Source organism: Notamacropus eugenii, chromosome 4 (genome assembly GCF_028372415.1).
Source record: "Notamacropus eugenii isolate mMacEug1 chromosome 4, mMacEug1.pri_v2, whole genome shotgun sequence".
NCBI lineage: Eukaryota > Metazoa > Chordata > Mammalia > Diprotodontia > Macropodidae > Notamacropus > Notamacropus eugenii.
In genome coordinates this window covers 23,703,073-23,722,916 of record NC_092875.1, presented here as the reverse complement: position 1 = coordinate 23,722,916, position 19,844 = coordinate 23,703,073, and the positions used below count along the sequence as shown (strand labels likewise).

The following is a 19,844-nucleotide window of genomic DNA, read 5'->3' as shown; positions in this document are numbered from 1 at the left end:
CCCCATCCTCCCCTCCTTAATTATAGACATAAAAATGAACTTGGGGATCATTTAGTTTAAGCCTCTCATTGACATATTAGGAAACAGAAGCCCAGAGAGGTTAAGCAGTTTGCCTCATGTCTATCAGCTTGGAAGAAGCAGAAGTCTGAGGTCCCTTCCAACTTTAAATCCTATGATACAGTCAGTTCGAGAGAAAGAGGGAAGGAGGAAGAAAGAGGGGGCACATGGAATCCTTGAGCTAGAGCTGGAATGGGAGTTGGAGGCTATTACAGGAAGGTAATCAGGGGGAAAAGTAAGGCAACTTGGCCAGAGGCACACAGTGAGGGAGGGAGGGAGGCAGGATTCTGATGCCTTTCTTCCTCGCCCCTGGTTCAGCATTCCATGCTCTACAGAACACAGTCTAGGGAAATCCCTGGGCTTTCTCAATGGGCACCCCTGTCCCCACTCAGCACCCATTCCCTCAAACAAGCCATTGAAAAATTTCTTTCTAGCCATTCTCCCCTGGAGCCTGTCTGGGTGGGAACAGAAGCTATTCAGAGAAAGCAGGGACTCTACCCCCAGGGAAGTGAAACAGGTTTTAGTTATACACCCAATAAAAAACATGAGCCGCAAACAAGTAGGCAGCTTCCAGCCCCAGTGAGGAAGAGTGCTCCGTTCTCAGTAAGGCCATACATCACTGTGGACTAGCCCCACCTCCCTGCCCTTTATCTGTGGCTGGATCAAAGGGTTCCATCTAAGGCTTCTGCTACTAACTTCCCTCTTGCTGGGCAAGTCTACAGCTTCCTGGGCACCGTGGGCATGGACCAAAAGGTCTAGTGGTGCCAAGAAGGGATAGAAAGTTAACCAAGAGATGAGATGGTAGAGACAGAGTTGACTTTGGAGCACCTCTACACTCTGTAGAGGTCAACCCTGGGGGCAAGAAAGAATCCTGGATGAGGATTCATAGAGCCATAAGAGTCAGGGGAGACCCTAGAACATAGAATGTCAGAGGTGGGAGGGCCCTTAGAACCTGAAATGTAAGAGGTGGGAGGGACCTTAGCAAAGAGAGTATCAGACTGAGAATCCTTAAGAGCTGAGAGTGTCAGAGGCAGGAGAGCCTAGAACATAAAGTATCACCCCTGGGAGAAACCTTAGAACATGGAACGTTCAGAGATTGAGAATCTTTAAGAACAGAGAATGTCAGAGGTGGGGGACCCTAGAACATATAATGGCAGGACAAAGAAGGTGGAAGAGATAATATAGAAATGTCAGAGTTTGAGGGACCTGAGCATATAGAATGTGACGGCTGAAAGGAACCTGAGAACACAGAATATCAGATCTGGAGGGACCTAGATGGAATATGAAAGGTGAAAAGAACCTGAAAACAATGTCAGAGCCATAAAGGGATCTTAGAATACAGTAATTCCAGAGTTGGAAAGAAACTTAGAACTTAGATTGTCAGCACTGAGAGGGACCTTATAACAAAATATCAGTTATTTTTCAGATGGGTAAACTGAGACCCAGAGAGGGGAACTATCTTACCCAAAGTGACACAGTGAATCTGTGGCAGATGCAGAAATAGGACTCAGAGTGTTCAGGCTCAGAGCCCACAATTTCTTCTGCTGCTCCAATGATGACCCAACTATAAAAATTCCAGCAATGACCAGGTTGGTGAGTCCAAGCCTCTGTACCGTTGAGAAATCTCCAGACACAGCTTGTCCCAATCACAGCCACCTTTTCACATGGCCAAGCAGCCCAGAACAATCAGATCCTCTGCTCAGCTGATAACAGTGGAATGCAGTCCCCACCAGCTGAGGCAAGTTTGCTAACATCAAGATGCTGGAGATTTAGATTCGCCAGATTCCCACACGCTTGGGGTCCCTGCCTTCTTCACCCTGTGCTCCTTAGCCGCAGGATGCAGCTGCTAAGGACTACTTCTCTGTCCCTGACTCACTCCAGTCAAAAGTGACAAGCAGATGGCTTTCACAATTGCCACACACACATACTCAGAGACCCATTACTTCCTCCCACTCTGGGGGCTCATGGGAGTAAGCAAGAGAGCCTTCATGCCTGGCAGGTGGTAAAAATTTGTTGACTGACAGACCACAGCCAGTTTTTACGGAGTAAGAAACTGAGGCCAGGAACAGGGAAGTGAAAGGTCACATAGCTGTGGTGGACCCCCCTGACCCTCCTCTTTTTATCATAAAGATAAAAGCGTTAGCCTCAAATGCTCATCTTTGGGGTTTGACTGAGATATAAGTGGGATGCAGGGTCTGGGACAAAGAGACAAGAGAGAGGGAAGGCTGAATGAATGAATGAATGATTTGTTGAGCATTTAGTATGTGCAAAATACTGTATTAGGCACTAGAGATACAAATAGAAAAGTCAGCCCATCCCTATTTTCAAAGACTTCACTTTCTAGTGGGGAGACAATGTACACACAAAGTTTCAACCACAAGTCAGATGGAAAAATGTCCCATGGTCCTTAGGGTACATTAGGAAGCGAATTTGCTTTTATTAAGCACCTACTATGTGTCAGGTCATTGCTAAAAGCTCTACAAAAATGATCTCATTTGATCCTCAGAACAACCCTGTGACGTAGGTACTGTTATTATCCCCGTTTTACAGCTGAAGAAACTGAGGCAGAGAGAGATTAAGTGACTTACCCAGGGTCACCTAGATAGCTAGGAAGTATCTGAGGCTGGATGTGAACTCAAATCTCTCTGATTCATGGCCCAATACTCTAGCCACTGAATCACCAAGCACGCAGTCATGCCTCTTCTTTAAGGACATGATCATGGTGAGAAATTGGTCTAAAATTTGTCACTTTTTTTTTATGAGAGGTGACATCTAGACCTATGACATTCACTGTTGGGAACTCCTACTGTGGAAATTCTATTCACTAATACAGAATAGTAACTCTTCTATAACTTACAGTCTTAGAGACTTGTCTGAGGGAGAAACAGCACAGTTAATACGTTTTACTAGCTCTGTCCACAAAACCTCAGTGGGGACAAAACACTGATGAAGTAAGAAACGGATACCCTGGTGTGAACCACAGTTTTCTCATCTTTCCTATCAGGATAATGTTCCTGGCCGTTTCTAGCTCACTGGACCCCCTTGGGGGCTTAAATGAGACAACAGGAACGAGACAGGGCTTTGTGAACTCCAAAGGGCCAGACACATGAGGGTCACTCATTACTCACTGAGGAAGGCCTGAGTCTGAGAGCACTAGGGATGGGAGCCTGGGAGTGGGCCCCCAGCCCAGCCAGGGCTACAGCTTGGAGGCTGTTGTGAAACCTACCTGTCCCTCAGGGGGAGAGAAACAAAGGGGCAGGATCTGCTGTTGGCCTCCCCAGCTCCTTCCAAATGGGAAACAGGCTGTTCTTGATGGGAGCCAAAGACACAGAGGCCAGGCTGGACCTCTTTAATCTTAGCATGTTCTTACTGAGGGGCCTCAGTAAGGATGAGGATTTGGGATGATGTTGAGCTGTTTCCAGGCTGTTCTGACCTGCAGTCTCCCTGACCCCCCATCCCCACTTTCTTTGCTTCTTATGACGTTGGGCATGTCATGGTCCTCATCTGGGTCAAACTGCTCTTCTATTGGGGAGGAAACTGAAGCCTGGGGAGGTTAGAACTTTGTCAAAGTTTCTTTAGGTGTAAAATGGTATTTGAACTTCTTACTAGCTCTGTCATCCCCTGTTCTAAGGTCCCTCCCAGCTCTGCTATCCCCTGTTCTAAAAGCACTCCCCCGCCCCCGCTCTCACTTTCTAAAGCCCCAACCTATTCTGACATTTAGTGAATCTCAGACTCTTTCCTAGCCTCTGGATGCCCCGAGCCCCTCTGCTGACTACGCTGTGTTGTGTTCCCATCACATCCCATCTGCTCTCTGTCAGCCTCCTTGACTCTCAAGCTTTTCCAACCCAGAGTTTCTCATTTGTTCTCAATTCTTCTTTGTAATTTGGCCAAGGTTGGGGGTAGAATTGTAGGGAGACAGTAGGAAGATGTAGTGGAAGGGGCAAGGCAAGGTAGAGGTCAGGAGGGAGACCTGATGCAGAGTCCCTGAGGACAGCTCCTCCTCCCTGTCACACACCTCCAACCTGGAGACTGGGAAGCACCATTGATCCAAGCTGGGTGCAAAAGAATGAGGAAGCCAGGCCCAACCTTTGGCCCAACTGGAAAACCAGCAATATTATCCTCTGGCACTTCCCATTCTGAAACTAACACCTCACATTGTGCCAAGGGCTGGGCTGGAGGAGATAGGAAATCCAGGGCTCTGTGTGTTAGCTCTGTGACACTGGGCAGGACATTTCCTCTGACCGTGTCTCATTGTCCTCCATCATAAAATGAGGAGAATGGATAAAATCATGTCAAAAGTCAAAGGATCACAGAAGAGAGCTGGATTAGAATTGTTACTCTATAGAGTTCAGCTTATACAATCCAGCGCCCCCCTCACACACACACAACCCTTTCCTGTCGGAGGAAGAAACTAAGGTCCAGTCAAGAAATAAGGAGATTTGTGCAAAGCTAGTAAGCTGTTGAGTCAGAATTCGAATCCAGGTTCTGAGACATTCAATCCAGTACTTTGTCCATTACACCACAAATGCTGACAATCTGTGGTCTATGTTCTATGTACTAAGTTCTCTCCCTACTTCCATCTATGTTTGAAGGTGCCTCCTAGTCCTGACATCCCCTGTTCTAAGGCCCCTCCCAGTTCTGACACTCCCTGTTCCAAGGCCCCTCCTAGCTCTGTCCTTCTGTATTCTAAGGTTCCCTTTCACCTCTGACATTCTCTGTTCTAAGGCCCCTCCTAGCTCTGACTTTCCCTGTTCTAAGCTGCCTCCCAGTTCTGACATTCTCTACTTCTGTTCTAAGCCCTAAGAGCCCCTAGATGGGTCATATAGTCTTTGCTGTTTGATTCTGTCCTCTGCTTACAAGGTAGCAGGGCATGACCTATAGTCACAATCATTTTGCAGCTAGGGAAACTGAGGTGGAGAACAGAGAGCATTCCTGAGGGAGCCCTCTGTGTGAGCAGCCTGCTCAGACCAGATTCTCAGAATGCCCTCTACCCATGGCGCTTCCACCCACTCTCCTCTCCCCACTCCAGCTCCTCCAATACTCCTTTCTTAATTCAGCTGAAACTTTTGCCTGATTGACCCAAATCCCTGACCAATGAGGCAGCCCCTTGCCACAATAAGACACAAAAACACATTTCCATAAAGCAATCTGACAATTATCCAGACTCCCTGAAGACCCTTTCTTGACGTCAGTAAGCTGCTGGATTGGCAGGGAGAGAAAAAATGAATGCTGGTCTCCTGGACTTTTCCCCACATGCTGATGACTAGGACTTGGCTGGGGGCCATTTTAGGTAGATGACTTGGGAGGCGGTGACTGATGGCTCTACCTCAGAAAGGTCATGACCTTGAAAAAGTCACAGCAGCCAAAGCTGTCAGCCATACTACACACTGAACCACACGGGCAGCAGGTGGGATGCTAAGTTCCCCACCAAGAGGAGTCACCCAGGGTCTAGAGGCTCCTTAGCATTACCATTCCAGCTGGTAGAAAGGCAACTAACTGCCTAAGAACAGGAATCAGGGGACCTGAGTTCAAGTACTGCCTCTGGTATTTACCACTTGTGTGGCTTTGGGCAAGTAATGGACCTCTCAGAGCCTCTGTTTCTTCACCTGTAAAATGGGAGTAACAATTTCTGTAGTTCGTCATAAGGTTACCATAAGGCTCAAATGAAACAGAATAACACAGAGGCACAATGAATTGTAAATCTTCAAACACCTTTAAATGTCAGGGTTTATGATGGCTATAAAGGTCAGCTCTGGAAGGGCTGAAAAAAGCAGGGCAGTCTGGGTATACAGTCCATCTGTCAAGACATACAGGATGGTTGGGCCAGTGCTCATTTCCGTGCCTCATCAGGGGTTTCCTGAAATATCCTGAAATATCACTGGGATGTTCCCTCCTGACTAGACGGGTGCTGGCCCAAAGCCCAGAAAATGTGTGGCAGGTAGATCTCTGTTCAGAATGGATGGTCCTCAGGACAGAGTGCCAGGGGTAGGAAGAAAGATAGATGTAGTAGATCTCTAGGACTGGAGGATGAAAGTGGCCTCCTGTTTGGAGATTTCTGCAAATATGCAGGGAATTCAGCAAGAACTCGGAGACCTTGGATGCTATCCCTTGTTGATTATTTTTTCAGTTGTGTCCGACTCTTCATGACCCTGTTTGGGGTTTTCTTGTCAAAGATACTGGAGGGGTTTACCATTAATCTTCTTCAGCTCATTTTATAGATGAGGAAACCGAGGCAATAGTGTAAAGTGACTTGCCCAGGGTCACACAACTAATAAGTGTCTGAGATCGTATTTGAACTCAGGTCTTCCTGACTTCAGATCCAGTGCTCCAGCCATTCTGGGTATGGGTCAGCTCTGCCTTGACTGGCCTGCTTTGAGCAAACTGAGAACCCAGAAACCAGCCTCCATCATACAACAGTGTGATATAGTGAGGGAATACTTTTCCCCGTTATGGTCTCATTTCCCTCACATCCACAATGAGGGAACAGAATATATAAGACCTTTCCCAGCTCTGACCTTATCTGTCTAAAAACTCTCCACTAGCTTTTGGCACCCGAACATGGCTGCTGGAGTTTTGAGGGAAATTGTCTCCTCTCTGAGGGCAGGGACTGTGTTTTGCCTCCTTTTGTGTCCCCAGAACTTAGCACACTGCCTGGAACATAGTAGGTGCTTATACTTATTACTTATTGACTAACCAACATTGATCTGAAACCTGATCCTCTACTACTTCCACCACCACCACCTCCATTGTTCTGTGGTCTGGGGCCCAGCAGAACGTAGCTGATCCCTTGTCCACATGCTAGCACTTCAGATACTAGAAGATAACTCTCAAGTGCCCTACCCCAAGTCTTCTCTTCTCCTGGAAAAACATTCAGTGGGTCAATGAGCATTTCTTCAACATGCCCTTACATGGGATGATGTCTAGGCATTTTACGATGTTGGTCACTGTCCTCTGATTATCCTCCAATTTATCAACATTGTCATTAAAATATAGAGGCCAACATGCAGTCTGAGCAGGGTGGAGAACAGTCGGACTCTAAGCTCCCTTGTACTACATACTCTGTCTCTCAGAATGTAGCCCAAGCTTAGATCATTCTGTGATCTGGGGTAAGGCACAGAAAGATCCATGGTGGGAGGTCAACAGTCCAACAGAAGCCTGAACAGGAATCCCCCTTCCACCATACCCAACCGGGGCTCATCCAGCCTCTCTCCCTGAAGACCTATGAGGAGACACTTCCTTTTTCCATGGCAGTTCTACTTCTGGAAAACTCTAAGTCTTAGAAAACCTCTCCTAAAATGGAGGCAAAATCTGCCTCTCTGCAATTTCCACCAATTGTTCCTGGTTCTGCCCTCTGTAGTCAAGTAGAATCAAATCTAATGCTTCTTCCAAGTGATAGCCTAGAATCCTTGAAGCCAGAAACCATCACCTCACTAAGTTTGCTTTTTTTCTTTTTTCCATGACAAATGTCCCCAATGTTTTTAACCAATTCTTATCTGGCATTATTACCAGCCTGGTCACCCTCCTATGTAATCAATCAATCAACGTTTGTTAAGCACCTGCTATGTGTCAGGCACCATGCTAAATGCCAAGGATACAAAAATTAAAGAGTCATCAATGCCCTTAACCACTCTGAACCTCAGTTTCTTCATCTATAAAATGGACAGAAGATCATAGTTTTTGAGCTGGAAGGTGCATCCAATCCAACCTCATCACTGAACAAATGAGGAAACTGAAGTGGACAGGTCAAGTGACTTGCCTAGAAGTCACACAGTGAGAAAGTATCTGAGTGTCTGAGGTAGAATATGAACCCAGGTATGTAAGTCCAGTACCCTAGCCACTATGTCATGCTGTCTTACTCAAATCCCAGTGTTTCTGTGAAAAAAAAAAAACAATAAGGAGAATGATAATAATAAAGACAGGAAAAATGGAGGCAAGTTGCAGAGAGGCAGGTATGGGTCTGAAAGCAGGAAAAATATGCCCTAATCAAGAAAGCTACCCCAAAGCAGAATGGGCTGCCTTAAAGAGAGGTGGGCTGCCTGCTTTAGATGTCCAGTAGTGACACTGGAAGACCATAAGCGTGGAATGTTGTAGAGAGGGATTGGTAGGACCTGGTTGGCCTCTGAGCATCCTTCCAACTCTGAGATTCTCTGATCCTGTGACAAAAATCCCCCAAAGGTATGTAATAATAACACCTGGCACTTTTATATCTTTGAAGAGAAGCAAAGCTGTTGACATTCATTATCTTCTTTCAAGCCAGTGTCAGAGGTGGAATTGGAGCACAGTCTTCCTTATTCCAAGATCTACCCACCATGTCATGGAACGACAGAAAGAAAGCCAATTGTAAAGTCAGAAGAGTGAGGTTCAAGTCCCACTTCTGATGCTTATAACCTGGATAACCATGGGCCATTTTTACCACTCTGGGCCTCGGTTTTCTATTCTGCAAAATGGGGTGGTTGGACAAGAGGGATGTTGACGTCGCTTTCAGCTCTCCATCTACTGTACTACATTGTAATCTGATGGAAACATGGTCCTTTATACATCATTTGTGGGGCAGTGTGGTGTAGTGAACAGACCACCTGATCTGTAGTCAGGAATTCAAATCCTTGAGGTTAGATCCCACTTTACTTCACATAGCAAGCGCTTAATAAATGTTTATTGACAAATGGATAGACCTGGAATCTGGAAGACCTGTGTTCATATTTTGCCTTAGATCCTCACTTGTGTGTGACCTTGAAATTTGGGATAGTTAGAGGTGAAAGTTACTTAACCACTTCTTCATCTGTAAAATGGCCACAATAGCAGTACCTACCTACCAGAGTTGTTATAAAGGGAAAATGGCATAACATTGAAAAAAGGCTATGCAAACATTAAAGTGATGTCATAATGTCACGTATTACTGACTGACTGGCTAACCTCAGACAGTTTACTAGCTCTGTGACCTTGGGCAAATTATGGAAACTGTCTGCACCAGAGTTTCCATACTGAATGCTCATTGTCCTCTTAGACCTAATCCAGTGATCCCCTTTCCATCTCTTGTCTCTTTCTGCATTAAAGTGGTAAGCAAGCCAGGCATAAGTAGGGCCATTTGGCAGAGGAGGAAACTGAGGTTCAGAGTAACCTGCCCACAATCACACAATGTCAGAATCAGGGCTAGAACCCAAGGCTCTTGGCTCCTATAAACATAGCCTAACTATAAAGTCACCTTAATAAATGTTGATTTACAAAATATGCCTTACAAAAACTGCTTGGGGAATCCAATCATTTTGTAAAGTTGGGTTTGCCCTTAAGATTTCAGCCTTTCTCACTGTCCCCAAGACAAGAAATCCTTGGGCCTGTGGGCATGAGTCCTGAAGCCCAGAAGCAGGAATTGAGGAAGCTCCTGACACCAGCCTATTACACAATAGTCCCTGTGGGTGGCCCATGAAGTCTCCTAGGGCAGGCCAGGCACTGGTCAGGACAGCAACATTCATCACTCTTGAGGACCTAGAGGGTCACACGTGGCCTCCAGGCCACCCTTGCCCTAGGGTGATGGACACAGCTGATTTGGATTCAGTCAAAGGGCTGCACTTGAGGACCTAGAGTGGCCTCAGGTTCTCTACCTCTGCCCTAGGGGAAAGGGCGGTGAGGGTGGGAAGAAGAACTGAATCTAACCTTCAGAAACCTCAAAAAGCAGCTGACTCCACATTGCTGACTCAGCTGCTGGTGGGGGCAAAATGCTTATGGTCCAGCCTTGTGCTTAGGCACCCGTAGGGAAGTGAGAGCACAATCCACTGGTCCCTATCTCACTCAAGGGTCTATAGCTTTCTTCCAGAAGACCAGAGGGAGGGAGTACAAGGATGAACATTTCTCTTTTCATAGATGAAGCAACTGAGGCACCAAGAGAGTATGTAACTTTGCTCAGATCACAGTCATCTCCATCCGTCTGTTGGACATCTGGAACTGGAAGTCCTATCAACATCTAAAACTCAACATGTCCAAAAATGGACCCATTACCTTTCACCAAAAACTTCCCTTCCCCCTGATTCCCAAGGGTCCCACCACCTTCCCCATCCCCAAGCTTGCAACTTGGGGATCATCTTCAACTCCTCACTTCCTCTCAATCAATTATCAAATCCTGTTGTTTCTAGAACATGCCATCTTTTCTCCTTTGACCCAGCCACCACCCTGGTACAGGCTCACATCACTCCATGCCTAGATTATGGCAATAGTTGTTGGGGGAGAGGGATCTGCCTGCCTCAAGTCTCTCCCCACTCCAGTCCATCTTCTCCTCAACTGTCAAACAAGTCTTCCTTAAAACACCATGTCACTCTACTTCCCCTGCCCCATTCCATAAACTCCAGTGGCTCCCTATCACCTTCAGGATCAACTACAGGAACACCTTGGAGATATTTCTGGTTCAGTTCTAGACACTGTAATAATGTGAATATTGCAATCAAGCGAGTCACACTAATTTTTCAGTTTCCCAGTGCATGCAAAAGTTATGTTTACATATACTATAGTCTTTTAAGTGTGCAATAATAGTATATCTAAGAGAACGATGTACATACCTTAATTAAAAAATACTTTATTGTTAAGAAAACAAAAATGCTACCATCTGAGCCTTCAGCAGGTTGTAATCCTTTTTGCTGGTGGAGGATCTTGCCTCTATGTTGATGGTTACTGACTGATCAGGATCATCTTCAGGTCACTGAAGGGTGGGTGTGACTGACAATTTCTTAAATAAATTTCTTAATTTTTAAAATTAAATTAAACATAAAAATAAAATATAAATGTAACTGTAATATATAATATAAAATTTAATGTAAATAAATATAAGAAATTAAATTAAGTAAAATTTCTTAAAATAAGACAACAATGAAGTTTGCCATTGATCAACTCTTCCTGTCACTTGAACACTTAGAGGCCATCGTAGAATTATTCATTAACCTAATTTCAATATTTTGTGTCTCAAGGAATAGGGAGGCCCAAGGACAGGAAGAGACCTGGGGGAATGGCTGGTCAGTAGAGCAGTGAGAACACACGCAATATTCACTGATTACATTAGCATCTTCTATGGGTGTGGTTCATGGTGCCCCCCAAAACAATTGAGGTTACTTACTAGTAACCTCAAAGATCACTGATCACACATCGCCATAATAGATAGCATAATAATAATGAAATGTTGGAAATCCTGTGAGAATTACCAAAATGTGACACAGAGACATGATGTGAGAACCTACATGCTAATGGGAAAATGGCGCCAATAGATTTGTTCAACACAGGGTTGCCACAAATCTTCATTTTGTAAAACACACAATATCTATGAAGTACAATAAAGCAAAATGCAATAAGACAAGGTATGCCTGTACAAAATTCCCTGTTTGGTGTTCAAAAACCCTTCAGAACCTGTCCCCCTTTTCCTCTTCAGTCTTCTGACGCCTTACTCCCCGCCATATACTCTGATCCAATGACACTGGGCTCCTTGCCCTTCCTCTAACAAGACTCTCCATCTCCCAACTCTGGGCATTTTTTCTGTCTGTTCTGCATACCTGGAATGGTCTCCCCCCTCACATCCACCTTCTGGCTTCCCTGGCTTCTTTCAAGTCCCAGTTTAAGTCACATCTTCTATGGGAAGCCTTTTTGTTCATACCCAGTTGTCTTGCTTTTCTTTGTCAGTACTTAGTAGAGCACCTGGCATATAGCTGGTGCCTAATAAGTGCTGGTTGACTGACTGATAATCACAAAATCATAAGATCTTAAATTCAGAGCTGGAGGTGACCTCAGAAGCCATCTTGTCCAACCCCTCTCATTACGGAAAGACTAGTTCAGTGACTTTCCCAAGGTCACAGAGGTAGTGAGCATCAGAGGGAAGACTTGAGACTAGTACTCTTAATAAGTTATTCCTCAGCAAGTAGAGCTGTCTAGGAGTGGGATGGACTAGCAAAGAATATAGTGAGCTTTCCATCAGGGCAAGTCTTGAAGCAAAGACTGAAGGACCACTTGTTGGAGCTGTTGTCAGGGAGAATTTTGTTCAGGATTTCATTGGACTAGGTGCCAGTTCTGAGATTCTGTGAGGTGTCACAGCTGGGATTCAAACTCAGGTTTTCTGATTCCTAAAGCCTATGCTTTTTCCACTAACCCAGATCCCTCCTTCAATCAAGGATCCTATCCCTTCTTTCTTGGATATTTAGCAAGTCTTGCTAATAGCCATAAATTTTAGGTGCTTCTTGATGTTAGTGGAACCAAGCAGGACAATATGGCAGAATAGAGAAGATGCTAAACCTGGGGTCAAAGAAAATGACATCATAGCCTGATAACTCAGTGACTGGGTAATTCACTTCTCCAATTCTTTCCTCTGAAAAATAAGGGAGTTTGAACTCAGTAGCCTCTGATATCCCTCCCAGCTCCAAATCCATGATCCTATGATCATTCTATGTGAGCTAATGGTGGAAATAAAGTTTTACCTGTGGGTTCCCTGATCTCCCAATCTGCCTTGAGTCATTTGATGCATAGCAAACATCAAGGAGAAATTGTTATTCTTTGATGAACCAGTCTGCTGTTCAGCATTTCTATACTATGAATCTTCTCTTGCAAAAAAAGAGAAAGGAAGGGAGGAAGAAAGAGAGGGAGAAAGAAGAAAAAGAGAAAGAATGAAAAAGATAAATCTAGATGTCAATCATTTGTGTTCAAAGCTACAATGGGATCTGGGTCATCTTTGAATCTTCAAAATTCATTCTTGGTTTATGAAAACATTCTTAGAAAGTGAGGATAAATAAATGAAGGAAGGAATAGAAGAACTTAACTATGCAGCAGGATATGGAGGTCTGGGCATAAGGAGATTAATGATACTTACCTACTTCTGTCACCAACTTGTCACAGACTTAATTCCTTTCAAACCATAATAGTCTATATCCTATGTCCTGTGTTCTAAGACTCCTCCGAGCAATGACATTTCATGTTCTAAGGGCTCTTCCAACTAAATATACTCTGCATCATTGCTAATTGAAACCTCAGGTGCTCTCTGGTCCCACTTAACCATTTATGCCATGATTTCTTCTCCTTTCCAGGACAGAGGACTTTGGTGGGCTCAATGACCTATCACCCTGAGAATCCCCAGGCAGACAGCAGCTGGTGAGTTGCCTCATTTCTGGTAAATTCAGCTATTTCCCAAAAAGACCTCAGAGATCATCTAATCCAGAGCCTCCCTGAACAGGAATTGCCATATAACCTCCTAGACAAGCTCCTTAAGGGTAGAGACTAGTTTTTGTCTTTGAATCCCCAGTGTCTAGCACAGTGCCTTAGTAATAATCCCTTAATAAATGTTTGTTTAATGAATGGAGATGTCCAGGGGTTATCTCAAGGTACAGTGGAAGGAGGAAGGAGGGAACCATATACACACAAACACATACACACACACACACACACACACACACAGCAGAGGGCATGGGACTGTGCCCTAGGAGGAGGGAGGTGGGAGGTTGGGCAACAGCAGTAAGCCCTGCCAATTGGCAGAAATTCCTGGCATTTTGCCTGACCTCCTGGAGATCAGGGGAAGAAAGGTCATCCAAGAGACTCTAAGGTATATTTGGCTTGAATGACAGAATTTCTCAGATAACATTCAGATTAGTCACCTTAAGTTTGGACCCAAAATCATAAAACATGGTATATAAAGGATCAAAGAATATAGAATGCCCAAACTGAAATTGACCTTTGAGTCCAAAGGTGTCATTTTACATGCAAGGATGGTCAGTCATCTAGGAAGGGAAGTGATTTATCCAAGGTCACACGGAGCAAGTGACATAGTCATCAAAAGACACTTTCCTTTCTTTTCACTACAATTGCATATCTGCATCCAAGAAAATAGCTACCAGAAGCCCCCAGTCTAACTCACCTAACCCACTATATCTAGGGGATTCCAGACCATGATTCACACACTGGTCAATTATCCATCAGGACAACTGTAACATGTACCACTTTCTGAAGGGTACCCACCTTGAAATTTTACCAATGAGCTCTCCTGAGCCATAGAGCTGGCCCCAGGACACCCCCACCCCAGATCATGCTTCATATCCCATCCAACCACCCACCAAGACACTGGAGTCTGGGGTGGCATATGGCACATGGAACATTCACCCCAAACACAGGCCCCCTCTCTTACTTTTCACTTCTTGTTCTCAATCAGGGAACAATAATCAGATCAATCCTACCACTAGTACCAGAAAGCATGTGGCAGGGAGTTGCCCTATGACTCCACTCACCATCTCTGAGCTAACCAAAATGCTACCTATCCTACCTATGCCCAGCCCTACATGTATTGTCTCCTATTAGAACGGGTAAACTCCTTGAGGGCAGGGACTGGCTTTACTTTGATATTTCTCTTCCCTGGTGCCTGGCACAGTGCCTGGCACACACCAGGCATCTCATAACTACTTGTTGATTCATTCATTTCTTCATTCAGTAAAAGTCCCTCTTCCCCAATGCGCAAAGCTTTGTGGGCATCCCCGAGGATGAATCTTTCCTGGAAATAAGTTTCACTTCTCCCCGTACCTTGTCATCTGGAACTGCTGACAAAGCCTGGGGACTGCTTACAGAAGCAAAACCCAGAAAGCCTCAGTCCACAGCACAGGCCACAGATGGAGGGGCAAAAGGTCATTCATCATAAATGCTCTGGCCCTACGTCCTGATGCCAATGGCCAAAAGAGAGGCTGGGCAAGGATAGTCTCATTCCGGTGAGAGATCATGGGGAAAGGACTCAGCCAGGAGGCAAGAGACTCAGACTCCAGCCTCAGGTCTGTCATGACTGCCCACGTGACATATCCTAGTCATTTACTGTCTCCAGAACTCAGTGTCCTCACCTACAAAATGAAAAGTATGAAGCACATGATCTCTTCATGTCTTTCCTATTCTGGCCTTTTGTGTTCTCTGTTCCAAGGGCCCCTCCCAGCTCTGACATTCCCTGTTCTAAAGCCCCTTTCAGTTCCGACATCCCCTGTTCTAAGGCCCCTCCCAGCTGTGACATTCTATGTCCTAAGAATCTTTATCACTGCACTATTCATTAGTGTAAGAATTCAAAATATAAACCCACATAAACCATCAGTACTTCTATATTATCACCCTGCAAGAAGAGATTGTAAGAGAGAGTTCATTTAAAATAGTCATAGACAATATAAAATACCTAGAAGTATACCTGCCCAGACAAACCCAGGAACTATATGAATATAATTATGAAACACTTTATACAAATAAAATCAGATTTAAATAATTGGAGAAGTATTCATTGTTCATGGGTGGACTGAGCCAGTATAATAAAAAACAATTCTACCTAAACTAATCTGTTTCTTCAGTGCCATCCCAATTACATTACCCCCCCCAAAAAAAATTATTTTATTGAGCTAGAAACAATAAGAGCAGAATCCAAAATATAATGGAATCGGCTTCTGGGCACCATTACCTTGGCATAATTCATACAAAACAACACGCAGCCCCCTCCCCAACTTCCACTTGATTCAACAATTCCACAAAACTTATCTTGAGCAACTAGCCTGGGGTCTCCAAGCCCATGATCAGAAGTTCCATCAGGTCCTACTAAGCCAAATAAGTCCTGAGTAAAGCCTGGCAACATATTGTGTATCTTTGCTGTCTCCAAAGCAGCCTAATCAAAGGCAGATCTGCGTACCACTAGAGATCTGACTCCTAAGAGGAGATTTATTTGGAGTCTCAGCTACTTGCTATTTCCATGACCCTGAGCAAGTCATTTCCCTTTATAAACCTCAGTTTTCCCCATCTGTAAAATGAAGGTGCAGAACGAAATGATTTCTAAATATCCTTCCATCACTAAATTCTACAACAGTAGATAATTTAGATTCCTTTATACTTTATATTATTATGTATATCAAGACATTTTATATATTCAGGTGTATGATTATTTTTATTTGCCTTTATGATCAGTATATTTTTATGATTCAAGCTGATGTTAAAGATGTGTTTATATTCTGGTAACTAGCTGACCTTAAGGAAGTTGGTTCATAGGCTAATAGAATTTGAGCAGGAGGAGATCTCAGCCATCATTTAAACCCTAAGCCCCATTTTCCATATCTTAAGAATGATTGGGTTGGATGAGAAGGCCTTCCATATCCTTTCTTAACTCAGTATCTATACCCTTCATTTTACAGATGAAAAGTCTGGGAACCAAAGAAGCTGTGACTTACCCAAGGTCACACTGCTAGCAAGCAGCTGAACCAAAAACTGGCTGAAACCTACATCTCTTCATTCCAAATCCTGCCCTGCCCCCCATTTCCCACTGCACTACAGGGCCCAAGATCGGGCCTCATGTTCTCTCCCTCCTCCTATCCCCTCTCAAGAAAATTGATAGAAAAACTTAGTACCTTCCACACTGTGCTCTACACAACAGCTGTCTGTGATGCCCAGCACCTGCCTCCCGGCAGAAGGAGGGTGCCAACTGTCAGCCGTTGGATTCCGTCCTGTGCTGCCACTATATCTTGTCCATCCAGCTTTCCAGCCTCCTGTGGCCATTCATCCAGACCTCCATCCATCCATTCATCCAGGAGTAAGGGGTGGCTCCAGTCTAGGACAAAAGCAGGATAAGTAAACCAGAGCCCCTCATCTCTTCCCCCAGAGCTGGCTCTGCCTGCCCCACAATCCCAGACCCACTGAATGCCTGCTGCTTTTTTTTTTTAAGACAGCAGAGTTCCCAGGGTGGGATTTGGGCGGGCCGTCCTTCTGCAGGAAAAACATCTGGAAAGGGGTGAGCCCGGAAACTTGGCTGGCTTCCCCCCTCCTGACCCAATGCCGGGTGGGCTGAGGGCTGGGGTGGTGAGAGGCCGGCACAGCCCCTGTTTGCCAGGTGACTGGCCAGGGCAGAGCAAAGCAGAGCCCTGCACGAGTGGGAGCGTGAGGGGAGAAGGGGGAAGGATGAGGCCACAGTTCACTGCCATATGGCTGGGAGCTGTTCCCACAGCAGGCTAGAGACCCCCTCGGTGGGGGAAGGGGGGCTGATTGGATGACAGAGAACTGGGCTTGTGGGCTCTGAGGAGTGGGGGAGGAATCTGCAGGCTCTTACAAGGAACTCAGTCACTTCCTCCTCTGTAGGGGGGCCTCCCATTCCTGCAGGTGGGCCTCAGTGTAAGCACATCCCATATAGCCAGAAGAGTGAAGTCAGCAAAACAACATACTCCCTCCCCATTTTTCTCCTATTCTCCCCTTGTTCTCAGCTAGGGGAGTGGAAAGAGGAGGGATTTTAAGGGATCACAGGTTTTAACTTGGAAGAGACAGATCTTTGAGGCCATCAAGATCAACCAATTCTTCTTACAGAGAAGGAAACTGAGGCCCAGAGAGGGCAGTGACTTGCCCAGGGTAACACAGTCAGAAAGTACTGGAGGCTAGACCTGAACCCAAGTTGTGCAGACTCCCAGATCATCTCTGTCCCCTCTACCTCATTGTCTCAGTCAATGGATCCACCAAACTCCCCCTGCAGAAGTAGCTTCCTGCCCTTTTTCCTTATTGAATGACCTAGTTTGTTCCCCTCAGCGTCTTGACTGCAAGGTTTGTCATCTCTAGCAGGAGAATCTCAGTCCCAGACATGAAGGTCTTTAGAACAAAGGTCAGAGACGCGCTGCTAGCTAAGCAGCTGCTGCCAACAGGCCATGTCTTCTCTGGGATATTTTCATCTAATTTATGGCGAGATGTCCCTGTCTACGGAGAGGCAGTGCTGGATTTGGTCTCTACAAGACCTTCCTCAGACATGTACTAGCTGTGTGACCCTGGGCAAGTCACTTACCCTCTGTCTGCCTCAGTTTCCTCATCTATAAATGGGAATATAATAGCACCTACCTCCTGGGGTTGCTGTGAGGAGCAAACGAGATAATATTTGCAAAGCACCTAGCACACTGCCTAGCACATAGTAGGCATTTACTAAATGCTGGCTTCCTTCTTTCTTTGTGCTTCCTGATTTTAATCTCTAAAGATTATACTGCAATAATAATAGCTACCGTTTATAAAATGCCAGGCACTGTGCTAAGAACTTTACAACTCTTACCTCAATGGTCCCTCCAAGAAGCCCTGGGAGTTAGGTCCTATTATTATCCCCATTTTACAGATGAGGAAACTGAGATAAACAGGGATAAGTGACTAGCCCAGGGTCACACAGCTAGTAAGTGTCTGAGGCTAAATTGGAACTCAGGTCTTCCTGACTCCAAGCCTGGAACTCCATCCACTGTGCCATCTAGTTGCCAATCATCTTCTGTATGGGGGTCACTTACTCAATAACTTGTTTAAATATTTGCAGAGCTGTCACTTGAAAAAGATTATTCCACCCAGCCTCAGCGGAAAGAGCTAGAACCAGAAGGCAAGAGTTACAAGGAAGTCAATTTCCCTATAGTATGAGAAAGTCCTTTCTAGCAATTAGGTCTATCCAACAACAGAATGGGTTGCCTGGTGAGATAGTGAGTTGTCCATTCTTGAAGCAACCATCAAAGATGTTATGGAGAAGACATCTATGATGAGTGGAAGACTGAACTAGACCACATCTCAGGTCCCATTCACCTCTAAGTCTGGGATTCTAAGAGCTTTTGATTCTGTGATTCTAAAATTCTCTTGGAAAAAGTCGCTTCTCTCCACACCTTGCCCTCCCCTCTAAAATGAGGGGACTGGACAAGAGGTCTTCCTAGCTCCCTTCTGGCTGTAAATCTGATCCTATCTGTCTCATCTACAGTCAAATTAACTACTGATCATTTCTTGTACAACACCACTCATCACCTCTTGGAACTCTGAAATCCCTTCCAAAGCCAGCTCTGGTACCCACCCCCCCAACAGGAAGCCTTCCCTACCACTTGAGATGACTGTATACTTTTTGTTCGTTTCTACTATTTCTTCATTTGTTTTTCTGTGTACACATTGTATCCACAGTAGCATGCAGGCTCCAGGTTTCCTTTTTTTTTCTCTGCATCTCTACTTGACACATTGTTTGAAAAGGAATCTACAGCAACATGGGTGGATGCAGCACCTAATGAGGAAGCACCTAATGAGGAAGCAATTAGATCAACACCTATTCTACAATTTGCAGCCTTATTTGTAGCAACTAAGAGTATGCAAGTGACATGCAGGGTCACACAGCCAGCATGTGTTAGAGACAGAACTTGAACCCAGGTTTGGGGGTTTTTCACTCTAAAGATGGCATTCTATCCACTAGGATTCCTTGCCTCTTCCCTGGCATATATTTGGTGCTAAATGAGCGATCATTACATAAAATGGAATCGATGTACTTACATTATAATTCTCCAGACAGCACTGAGAAGGTGCTGAGTCTCATTCTGACTCTGCTAACACAGTCCAGGATCCTCAAACATTGTGTGTTTGGCTACAGGCCCGGAACAGGAATTCTTGGAAACCTGATGTTAAAAGTAGGCTTATATTGAAATATTCAGGGCATGGGGTAGGAGGAGTAGAGATGGAAAAATGTTCCCAACTGATTCCACCCACAAGGAGTTTGTCCTGGGAGAGACCAAAGAGCTCACAAGTTTCCACTGTAGATAGAAGAGCTAGAGGTGAGACTTCCAGTATGTGAAAGACCTTCCCCTCCTGCCCAGCTTCCTGCTTACCAAACCTTCACACTCCCAAAATAGCAGAGGGTGATGTTACTGCCCAGTTATGCTTCCAGAACTGGGGAAGAGAAGGAAGTCCAAGGCTAAAGGGCACACAAGGAGGGTGTTTCTTTCTAGGCTAGGGAGGGAGTGGGGCGCATTGAAGGACTTTACTCTTTACTCTTTTTTAAAAAAAATTAATTTGTACTA

General features: G+C 45.1%; 1 protein-coding gene across 12 annotated transcripts in view; it reads right to left on the bottom strand.

Moving 5' to 3' along the window:
- The window catches only part of CMKLR1 (chemerin chemokine-like receptor 1), a 60,575-nt gene extending 41,146 nt beyond the window's left edge, over positions 1-19,429 (bottom strand). For 2 of the 12 annotated variants that reach the window (XM_072600223.1, XM_072600231.1), the window contains exon 1: positions 16,422-17,048. The gene's annotated coding sequence lies outside the window, so the exon portion shown is untranslated. The other 10 variants (XM_072600221.1, XM_072600220.1, XM_072600216.1 and 7 more) reach the window with 9 other exon arrangements.
- Between the last annotated feature and the right edge of the window lie 415 nt (positions 19,430-19,844).